The sequence below is a fragment of the Anomaloglossus baeobatrachus genome, chromosome 3 (genome assembly GCF_048569485.1).
Source record: "Anomaloglossus baeobatrachus isolate aAnoBae1 chromosome 3, aAnoBae1.hap1, whole genome shotgun sequence".
Classification (NCBI taxonomy): Eukaryota; Metazoa; Chordata; class Amphibia; order Anura; family Aromobatidae; genus Anomaloglossus; species Anomaloglossus baeobatrachus.
Genome location: NC_134355.1, coordinates 677,897,148 through 677,909,395, shown reverse-complemented (window position 1 = coordinate 677,909,395; position 12,248 = coordinate 677,897,148). Strand labels below are relative to the sequence as shown.

General features: G+C 43.9%; 1 protein-coding gene across 2 annotated transcripts in view; it reads right to left on the bottom strand.

The window, feature by feature from the left end:
• The window catches only part of NCOA1 (nuclear receptor coactivator 1), a 406,646-nt gene that overhangs the window by 295,822 nt on the left and 98,576 nt on the right, over positions 1 to 12,248 (bottom strand). The window contains exon 2 of one of the 2 annotated variants that reach the window (XM_075341274.1): positions 11,098 to 11,268. The exons of the other annotated variant lie outside the window; for it this stretch is intronic. The gene's annotated coding sequence lies outside the window, so the exon portion shown is untranslated. The remainder of the gene's footprint in view (positions 1 to 11,097; positions 11,269 to 12,248) is intronic. 2 annotated transcript variants of the gene reach the window in all.

Below are 12,248 nucleotides of genomic sequence, written 5' to 3'. Positions count from 1 at the left end.
AGGCCTGTGCTGAGAGGCACTGTGTGCTTAAGGCACTCTCCCACTAGGGAAGGTGCCTGATCAACATGGTTAACCAGTGGTCCTCTGTCCTAGCCAGCTAGTTGTCAGGTCCCCTTGGTTGCTACGCGACTGTGCCTGTTGATCCGGCTGAACCTCCAACTTCAGCTCTCCAGGTGGATTAAACCACACCAGAGACAGTGCCTGTCTGCCCCGGCTTTGCCTCCTATCCCAGCTGCCCTGGTGGCTTACGCCACACCAGAGACTGTGCCTGTCCACCCTGGCTGTGCCTCGAGCCTCAGCTACCGCAGTGGCTTACCCCATTCTAGAGACTGTGCCTGTTCATTCCCGGCCGTGCCTCCAGCCTCAGCTGCCCCGGTGACTTGCTACGCCGGAGATGGTGCCTGTCTTCCCCGGCCATGCCTCCAGCCTCAGCTACCCCGGTGGCTTATGCCACACCAGAGACTGCATGTCCGCCCCGGCCGTGCCTCCTGCCTCAGCTGCCCAGTGACCCTAGCCACGTCAGTGACTGCCGTTCCATCCTGGCTGTGCCACTTGCCTCAGCCTGTCTGCTCCTGTGTCTTTCCTTGCCCCAGGGGTCAGCTGCCTCAGTCCTGGTCCCTGCCCTGGGAGTGGCACCTGGCGTCCACCTTGCGGTGGGTGCTTAGTCAAGCCATCAAGCCCCTCCCAAGTAAAAGGGTAGGCTCGGGGTCCCGCTTTGGTCCAATGGGTCCCCTCTAGATTGCCACTTTACCATTTGCAGTTGTGAGCATTACAAGGTTTGAGTTTTCTCACATTAATTGGGGTACGTTCCGGATTAGGATACACCCTCCTGAATGGGTAGGACCTATGAGTAAAAACATATGCTGCAAGGAAACGAGAGAGTAGAAATCAAAAGTCAACGTCTCAATATTCTGCAAGGAGAAATGTTTCTTTGTATATCTTTATAATGGAACTTGGCTTTTATTTAATACAGAGTTAAAAGATAAATATTCATTTTCATATATTGGTTGAAACACAGTTATTAACTGAAACAGAAACAGCTGTGTAGAAGGAGGAAACCTGGGTGAGGAACAGACAAACTCCAATACAAAGGTGAGGTTCTGGAAGACAGTTTCATGTCACAGGTCATACACCAGGAACAAGACAGAAGGTAGTTATACTGCATCTGCCAGGCGTCTACCCGGGAAAGGTTTCACATCTACCTGAGGTTTGATGATGTTCAAGCTTTATTAAAGAATCTCGAAAAAATGGACAACAGTGAGGACCATAGACACAGTGGTCAGCTAAAATAAGTTACTTCCCAGCAGTGCCATCAGCTCTATAATATAACTACTATAATACTGCCCCTATGTACAAGAATATAACTACTATAATACTGCCCCCTATGTACAAGAATATAACTACTATAATACTGCCCCTATGTACAAGAATATAACTACTATAATACTGCCCCTATGTACAAGAATATAACTACTATAATACTGCCCCTATGTACAAGAATATAACTACTATAATACTGCCCCCTATGTACAAGAATATAACTACTATAATACTGCTCCTATATACAAGAATATAACTACTATAATACTGCCCCCTATGTCCAAGAATATAACTACTATAATACTGCTCCTATGTACAAGAATATAACTACTATAATACTGCTCCTATGTACAAGAATATAACTACTATAATACTGCTCCTATGTACAAGAATATAACTACTATAATACTGCCCCTATGTACAAGAATATACCTACTATAATACTGCTCCTATGTACAAGAATATAACTACTATAATACTGCCCCTATGTACAAGAATATAACTACTATAATACTGCCCCTATGTACAAGAATATAACTACTATAATACTGCCCCTATGTACAAGAATATAACTACTATAATACTGCCCCCTATGTACAAGAATATAACTACTATAATACTGCCCCCTATGTACAAGAATATAACTACTATAATACTGCTCCTATATACAAGAATATAACTACTATAATACTGCCCCTATGTACAAGAATATAACTACTATAATACTGCCCCTATGTACAAGAATATAACTACTATAATACTGCTCCTATGTACAAGAATATAACTACTATAATACTGCCCCCTATGTACAAGAATATAACTACTATAATACTGCCCCTATGTACAAGAATATAACTACTATAATACTGCCCCTATGTACAAGAATATAAGTACTATAATACTGCCCCTATGTACAAGAATATAAGTACTATAATACTGCCCCTATGTACAAGAATATAAGTACTATAATACTGCCCCTATGTACAAGAATATAACTACTATAATACTGCCCCTATGTACAAGAATATAACTACTATAATACTGCCCCTATGTACAAGAATATAACTACTATAATACTGCTCCTATGTACAAGAATATAACTACTATAATACTGCCCCTATGTACAAGAATATAACTACTATAATACTGCCCCTATGTACAAGAATATAAGTACTATAATACTGCCCCTATGTACAAGAATATAAGTACTATAATACTGCCCCCTATATACAAGAATATAACTACTATAATACTGCCCCTATGTACAAGAATATAACTACTATAATATTGCCCCTATGTACAACAATATAACTACTATAATACTGCCCCTATGTACAAGAATATAACTACTATAATACTGCCCCTATGTACAAGAATATAACTACTATAATACTGCCCCCTATGTACAAGAATATAACTACTATAATACTGCCCCTATGTACAAGAATATAACTACTATAATACTGCCCCTATGTACAAGAATATAACTACTATAATACTGCCCCTATGTACAAGAATATAACTACTATAATACTGCCCCTATGTACAAGAATATAAGTACTATAATACTGCCCCTATGTACAAGAATATAACTACTATAATACTGCCCCTATGTACAAGAATATAACTACTATAATACTGCCCCTATGTACAAGAATATAACTACTATAATACTGCTCCTATGTACAAGAATATAACTACTATAATACTGCCCCTATGTACAAGAATATAACTACTATAATACTGCCCCTATGTACAAGAATATAAGTACTATAATACTGCCCCTATGTACAAGAATATAAGTACTATAATACTGCCCCCTATGCACAAGAATATAACTACTATAATACTGCCCCTATATACAAGAATATAACTACTATAATACTGCCCCTATGTACAAGAATATAACTACTATAATACTGCCCCCTATATACAAGAATATAACTACTATAATACTGCCCCCTATGTACAAGAATATAACTACTATAATATTGCCCCTATGTACAACAATATAACTACTATAATACTGCCCCTATGTACAAGAATATAACTACTATAATACTGCCCCTATGTACAAGAATATAAGTACTATAATACTGCCCCCTATGCACAAGAATATAACTACTATAATACTGCTCCTATGTACAAGAATATAACTACTATAATACTGCCCCTATGTACAAGAATATAAGTACTATAATACTGCCCCCTATGCACAAGAATATAACTACTATAATACTGCCCCTATGTACAAGAATATAACTACTATAATACTGCTCCTATATACAAGAATATAACTACTATAATACTGCCCCCTATGTACAAGAGTATAACTACTATAATACTGCCCCCTATGTACAAGAGTATAACTACTATAATACTGCCCCTATGTACAAGAATATAACTACTATAATACTGCTCCCTATGTACAAGAATATAACTACTATAATACTGCTCCTATGTACAAGAATATAACTACTATAATACTGCTCCCTATGTACAAGAATATAACTACTATAATACTGCCCCCATGTACAAGAATATAACTACTATAATACTGCTCCTATGTACAAGAATATACCTACTATAATACTGCCCCTATGTACAAGAATATAACTACTATAATACTGCTCCTATGTACAAGAATATAACTACTATAATACTGCCCCCTATGTACAAGAATATAACTACTATAATACTGCTCCTATGTACAAGAATATAACTGCTATAATACTGCCTGCTATATTGTACTATTATATGCTTTATAGGGAATATACAGGATCTTGCTGCTTCTTGTATGACCCCGATCACACAGGAGAGTTACTTTACCTCCTGACTATGGAAATCTACTGTAAATAGTGAGTGTTTGTCGGTCACAGACATATCAAATTCTATAAAAAAATAACAGATAAAGTAAAACCGCACAATAGTGTGTCAGAGTTTAGTAAACAGATGATATCAGATCAGTCACGTTTCCACCGTTGTAACTGGATTATCCGGATTGTGGAGGCAGAGGTTGTGATCTGGAAAGTCCGGAGCTGTTCTGTGAATGTAGCAGATTTCTATAGGTTGAGAAGGTAATAGACTCACCGCCCTGTTATTACAGGCTATCACTTACTGATAGGTAACATAATATACCGCTTTATAAACGGTTCATCCTTTTCATCTACATAGCATCAAAAGCTCAATGGGAGGGGCTGAAAACAAGTCTGTGCAGCCTGTAGGGAAAGTCTCATGTACGGCAATAATCAGCAAACTGAAATATCCAAATAGAGACGTAATTCTTTACTAGAAAACAGAGTACCACATAAACTGACTTACTCACCGCCGGGTCGCCTCTTCCCGCACACTTCCCTGGCCATCTACGTGTGCTGCTGCCTCCTTCCCTTCCCAGGCCCTGTACATGCTGCACAAGGTTCCCTGGGAGTGCATCTAGGAAGCAAGCGTGCACATCGGCCCTCCTTTTAAATTGCTGGCATGCCATTTCCAAGGCACTGTGTATTTAAGGCATCCTCCCATTTGGGAAGGTGCCTGCGCAATGCTTCTAGCTAGTCAGTCAGTGTTCCAGTCTGCCATCCCTAGTTTCATCAGTGTGATCTTATGAAGAATCAGAAGATCATTTTGATCAAATGCACCATCTTTGGTATAGAGGAGAAGAAGAAAGAGTCCTCAAAATGACAACTGAACAATATGACTAAGTTTAATACCTGACATACCAGCATTGGACTGCGGACCACCAGAGGAAATTATTCCACTTTATCTACCCCTAACTTGGTTACTCTACTGGAACTTGCAAGAGGCTACCAGAGAAATAGGAGACCTCCTGGAACAGATGGGAGATCTCCTAGGCAAGGCAGAAGCCTACATGATCCTCCTGAAGGTTTCCTATATCTCTACGTTGCCATTACGAATCCCTCTTAGAGACCCAGCAGCAGGAGGAAGAAGTAACGCAGAGCGCTGGATCTATGTCCCTGTGCACGTTGAGTTGGTCTGATCTTATGAGCTAGGTCAGACAGCACATCACTGACTGAATATTCAGGGAGCTTCTCTGTAGCCTTCTCTATAGACCTTACTGGTAAGTGCTACTCACCCCCACTTAGTAGCTAGCTACGACACAGGCATTTCTGATGGCTGCACAAGTTCTCCTTACTCTGCCTATCTGCACGTATCGGAGATGAATGAGACAGCACATTACTGACTGAATATTCAGGGAGCTTCTCTGTAGCCTTCCCTACCTACCTTAATGGTAAGTGCTACTCACCCCCACTTAGTAGCTAGCTACGACACAGGCATTTCTGATGGCTGCACAAGTTCTCCTTACTCTGCCTATCTGCACGTATCTGAGCTGAATCAGACAGCAGATCACTGACTGAATATTCAGGGATCTTCTCTGTAGCCTTCCCTACCTACCTTAATGGTAACTACTACTCACCCCTACTTAGTAGCTAGCTACGACACAGGCTTTTCTAATGGCTGCACAAGTTCTCCTTACTCTGCCTATCTGCATGTATCTGAGCTGAGTCAGACAGATCACTGGCTGAATATTCAGGGAGCTTCTCCGTAGCCTTCTATATAGACCTTACTGGTAAGTGCTACTCACCCCTACTTAGTAGCTAGCTTAGACACAGGCCTTTCTGATGGCTGCACAAGTTCTCCTTACTCTGCCTATCTGCATGTATCTGAGCTGAGTCAGACAGATCACTGGCTGAATATTCAGGGAGCTTCTCCGTAGCCTTCTCTATAGACCTTACTGGTAAGTGCTACTCACCCCTACTTAGTAGCTAGCTTAGACACAGGCCTTTCTGATGGCTGCACAAGTTCTCCTTACTCTGCCTATCTGCATGTATCTGAGCTGAGTCAGACAGATCACTGGCTGAATATTCAGGGAGCTTCTCCGTAGCCTTCTATATAGACCTTACTGGTAAATGCTACTCACCCCTACTTAGGAGCTAGCTATGACACAGGCATTTCTGATGGCTGCACAAGTTCTCCTTACTCTGCCTATCTGCATGTATCTGAGCTGAGTCACACAGCAGATCACTGGCTGAATATTCAGGGAGCTTCTCTGTAGCCTTCCCTACCTACCTTAATGGTAAGTGCTACTCACCCCCACTTAGTAGCTAGCTACGACACAGGCATTTCTAATGGCTGCACAAGTTCTCCTTACTCTGCCTATCTGCATGTATCTGAGCTGAGTCAGACAGATCACTGGCTGAATATTCAGGGATCTTCTCTGTAGCCTTCCCTACCTACCTTAATGGTAAGTGCTACTCACCCCCACTTAGTAGCTAGCTTAGACACAGGCATTTCTAATGGCTGCACAAGTTCTCTCTACGCTGCCTATCTGCACGTATCTGATCTCTGCTTCTCAGTAGCAGTAATTTATGTTCTCTGTACACTATAAAGAGCATATCCTTACATCACTCACCCTGAGTCTTCTGACCTGCTCTGCTACATAATTAGGCTCTGCTGCATTGGCACACTGAGCCATTTAACAAATTCAGTACTACTACACTGCTTGGCTCTGCTATATTGATCAAATCTGGTAACCATTGAGCAAGTGCTACATCGCTGGACTCTGCTTTACTGCTTAACACAGTTCCACACCGGACTCCATGACTCTGCTCAGCCTAATCACAAAGACTACTCTGTTGTACTCTTAATTCAATGTTGACTAATCAATCTCCCTCTCCTAAGGCTTTGGCTTTCTACTTGTCTGCTCCTCCAGCTGCCACTCATGCCGATTGCGAGAGGACACCTGGAAAGCAGCACAACACAAAGAGAAGACCAGGGGAGACGTAAAAAGGAAGGCCCTGGCGATAGGGAGAGGGAAGCGGGGTCGCCTCCTAACACTCATCTGAGTCGGATACCTGCACTCCTTAATGTCCCTAGACCGATCTTTCCTGTGCGTCGTCACATGCCTAGGCCCTGGCTGGCCGTGAACTCACCCTAACTAGTGTGAAGGCCAGCAAGACATTAGTTTCGCTATTTCAATAAATCAACACGAAGAAGGTAAGACAAATGGGTGGAGAAAGGCACAACAAATAGCACTCCTCAGCTTCTCCAGCAGGAAGGAAACTTCACTGCTGCAACTTCAACAAACACCTCAGCTTCTCCAGAGACAGGCTCCTTCAAAGTGGTCAGCATAGAAGATCTATAACTGGCATGGAGTGAAGCCATGAGTGGGCAAATATAGTAGAAGGGGGTGATGATAAGATGTTGCAGCTTTGATTAAGGTTATGAACAATCTCAGGGTCCTTAACCCCTTCAGCATCAAATAAAAGTAAATCCACTCCAATACAAAATAACAGTCAAGTGGGCTCCACAGAGTACCTGCCATCGATTAAGAGCTGAGACCTCCTGATACCAGATCTCCCAGAGATAACATGTGGACACAAGACACTTGTGACACAGCCAGCCATCCATCCATCCATCCATCCTCTCCAACCTAACTGCTCCGCTGCATCAACGTCATCTGTCCATGCTGCGTTACAACTATTTATGTTTAACAAGGGCTTCAAGGATTCACGTCATCAGGTAAGATCCCCATAACCAGATTCAATTCAGATCACCAAACTGATCCCCTGGTGTCTAGATACAATGTAGGGGGGAGGAAAATGGTTTATAAAAAAAGTGGCATGGTTATGAAAAATATCACGGACGATACAATTTCAAAAACTTCGAAAATACGATCTAAGTAATACATTAATAACATCAACTCATTATTTGTGACTCGTTCAATAAGAGAGTGGCAAGTGTTCTCCTCAAAATGCTGGATATTTGGGGCTTCGCGATCTATCAAACCCTGGAAGGTCCACTAGTACTTTCCTGGACCAGTCCGACATTGGAACCTATATAAAAGTATAGCAAATATGATGCACCTAAACAATATTGCCTCGGGTGACAGACGGTCTTGTGGTGTCTGGCAATAGAAGGTCACGGTGTTTGGCTGTACAAAATGCTCCCTGACGTTCTATTGTTCCTGCTGTTAGTATTAAGTGTACTAGGTAGCTCCTCTGCTGGCCTTTTATCTTTTTCCCTTTAGGACCCTGCGGAGCTTTCCTGCACTGCTAATTGTTTTCATTTTCCATTGGGTTTAAAGGGAACCTGTCAGGTCCCATATGCGTTCTGACCTACAAGCAGGGTGATGTGTGGCCTAGTAACCCCTTCCTACCCATCCCTGTGTTGTAATATTGTGTAATATGAATGTATAAAAAAGTTTTATTACTTACATGTTCCCTATGTAAATGATCAGAGGCTCTAGTCCCCAGGGCATCGCTTTAGCCCGTGGGCGTGATACTATGGATTTACATGAGCGTCGTCGCCGTCCGCTCCTTGAGATCCCGCGTGTGTGCACTTACCATTCCCGCAGCCTTATTATCCGGGTGCTCGCTTCTCGTCTTCAGATGCGCTCTGCGCATGGTCAGAAGACCCCTACGGTTCTGGTCATGCGCAGAGCGCATCTGAAGACGAGAAGCGGGCACCCGGATAACAAAGCTGCGGGAATGGCAAGCGCACATGCGCGGGATCTCAAGGAGCTGACTGTGACGTTGCACATGTAAATCCATGGTATCACACCCACAGGGGCTTTATATCACGGAAAGCATGCAAATGCCCACGGGGCGATACGACGCCCAGAGGGCTAGACCCTATGATCATTTACAAAGGGAATACGTAAGTTATAAAATGTTTTTTATACATTCATATTACACAATATTACAACAGAGGGATAGGTAGGAAGGGGTTACTAGGCCACACATCACCCTACTTGTAGATCAGAACACATATGGGACCTGACAGGTTCCCTTTAAATTCTTCCATCTTTCCTGGACTTGTGCTGCGATATTATTGAGTTCATTCAAGCTCTGGATGCAATCAGGTGGCTTGCACTCATCTGTGGTATTGTAGCTGAATTTCTACTTGAGTCATCTGTGGATAAGTAGTTCATGCATTTTCCCCTGTGTGTCCTTCTTGTGTCTTCTATAGTGTTTAGTGGGGTTGACGAAGAGTTCATCCCATCCGTTCCCTATTTTGGGCCCAGCACTAGGGATACCTAGGGTCAGGTATCTGGCTCGGCGCATAGGTGAGGAACCTATCTAAGGTGGTGAGGAACCCCAGGGACCAGCAGTAGGTTTGGTCAGGGTACATCATCTTCCTCTTCCCTAGACACAGGGTTCATCCAGGCGATGTGGATAAGTAGTTCATGCTTTTCCCCCGGGTGTCCTCCTTGTGTCTTCTATAGTGTTTAGTGGGGTTGATGAAGAGCTCATCCCACCCATTCCCTATTTAGGGCCCAGCACTAGGGATACCTAGGGTCAGGTATCTGGCTCGGCGCATAGGTGAGGAACCTATCTAAGGTGGTGAGGAACCCCAGGGACCAGCAGTAGGTTTGGTCAGGGTACATCATCTTCCTCTTCCCTAGACACAGGGTTCATCCAGGCGATGTGGATAAGTAGTTCATGCTTTTCCCCCGGGTGTCCTCCTTGTGTCTTCTATAGTGTTTAGTGGGGTTGACGAAGAGTTCATCCCATCCGTTCCCTATTTAGGGTCCAGCTCTAGGGATACCTAGGGTCAGGTATCCTGCTCAGCATATAGGTGCAGAACCTATCTAGGGTGGTGAGGGACCTCAGAGGCCAGAAGTAAGTTTGGTCAGGGGTGACCATCTTCCCTAGACATAAGGTTCATCCAAGCGATGGAGCTGGAGGAAGATGTGGATAAGTAGTTCATGCTTGTCCCCCCGTGTGTCCTCCTTGTGTCTTCTTTAGTTGTTAGTAGGGTTGACGAAGATCTTATCCCATCCATTCCCTATTTAGGGTCCAGCACTAGAGATACCTATGGTCCGGTATCTTGCTTGGTGCATAGTTGAGGAACCTATCTAGGGTGGTGAGGGACCCCAGGGACCAGCGGTAGCTTTGGTCAGGGGTCATCATCTTCCCCTTCCCTAGATACAAGGTTCATCCAGGCGATGGAGCTGGATGAAGATGTGGATAAGTAGTTCATGGATTTCCCCCAGTGTGTCCTCCTTGTGTCTTCTCTAGTGTTTAGTGGGGTTGACGAAGAGCTCATCCCATCTGTTCCCTATTTAGGGTCCAGCACTAGAGATACCTATGGTTAGGTATCTTACTTGGTGCATACTTGAGGAACCTATGTAGGGTGGTGAGGGACCAGCAGTAGGTTTGGTCAGGGGTCATCATCTTCCCCTTCGCTAGACACAAGGTTCATCCAGGCGATGGAGCTGGATGAAGATGTGGATAAGTAGTTCATGCTTTCTCCCCCGTGTGTCCTCTTTGTTGTCTTCTTTAGTGTTTAGTGGGGTTGACAAAGAGCTCATCCCACCCATTCCCTATTTAGGGTCCAGCACTATGGATATCTAGGGTCAGGTATCCGGCTCAGTGCATAGGTGAGGAGCCTATGTAGAGTGGTGAGGGACCCCAGGGACCAGTAGTAGGGATACCTAGGGTCAGGTATCAAGCTCGGCGCATAGGTGCAGAACCTATTTAGGTTGGTGAGGGTCTCCAGAGCCCAGCACTAGGGATACCTAGGGTCTGGTATCCAGCTCTGTGCATAGGTGCGGAACCTATCTAGGTTGGTGAGGGTCCCCAGGGCCCAGCACTAGGTTTGATCAGGGGTCACCATCTCCCCCTTCCCTAGACACCGGATTGATCCAGGCGATGGAGCTTGGTCATGTAATCAGAATACTAGTCCCTGGTATTGTATCTTTAAGATCCGGACGTGTGACGAGAACTTTCCCAGAAGCAAACTGGACTCAGAACTTACCTTTAAGCTTTCCGGGACGGCAGATGGACTCATGGGAACGAAGCTGGTTGAGAAATTAACTCACAAGGAAAAGGTGAGATGGTGAAGGAGCAGGAAGAAACGCATTGATTTCTCATTGACGGGCTCTAAATGAACTTTTGCGGCAGGAGGTTCTGCATCAATTACCGAGATCTATGGAAGGAAATGAAGAGAAATCGGATAAGCCACGGATAAGCCACGCGTTCCTGGTAGTATCAAAATACCCAATTACATTAAACAATTAAGTGCACTGAGCCCATATTGACCGGTGTATGCCGCGGACCAACTGGCCCTGCCATCGAGAGGGAAATAATATTTCTAGGGTTCATTCAATGACTTGCTTTTGATGTGTTATTGGTTCGTTTCTTAAGTTTTGACCCCTAGGATCCTGAATGCAGAGACCCCCACCCAGGTGGACTGAGAGGCAGAAGAGCGGGGCTGATCGCTGCGCTCCGAAGGCTTTAATCCTGGACGAGACACAGTTCATAGTTTATGAGAAAGTTGGATCAAACTTTATATAAAAGATTATTTGGTTCTTTGCTTCTTTTAAGAGTGAGGATAAAATGGCTTTTGTGGACAGAGTAGATCCCCACTCAATAATCGTGTAAAGCTGCAGGCACAGAGGTAACAGATCATCAATATTACAGACAGGGAGGCAACGTACTTAGTGATTAGTCGGTCTCATATGAGGCAACAACTGGTATAACAACTGTGACAGTTTATTACTACCTCTAACACTATATTGGTGATGGCAACTGGCTGCTGGCAATCTTGTCAGCAGCACTTCCTTCACCCTGGCGCAATCTATATGTGAAAACAGGCTGCTGGCATTCTTGTCAGCAGCATTTCCTTCATCTTGGCACAATCTATATGTCACAACAGGCTGCTGGCAATCTTGTGAGAAGCTCTTCCTTCACCCCGGCGCAATCTATGTGTAACAACAGGCTGCTGGCAATCTTGTCAGGAGCACTTCCCTCACTCTGGCACAATCTATATGTCACAATAAGCTGCTGGCAATCTTGTCAGCAGCACTTTCCTCAGCCTGGCACAATCGATGTGTCACAACAGGCTGCTGGCAATCTTATCAGAAGCACCTGCTTGACCCTGGCACAATCTATATGTCATAACAGGCT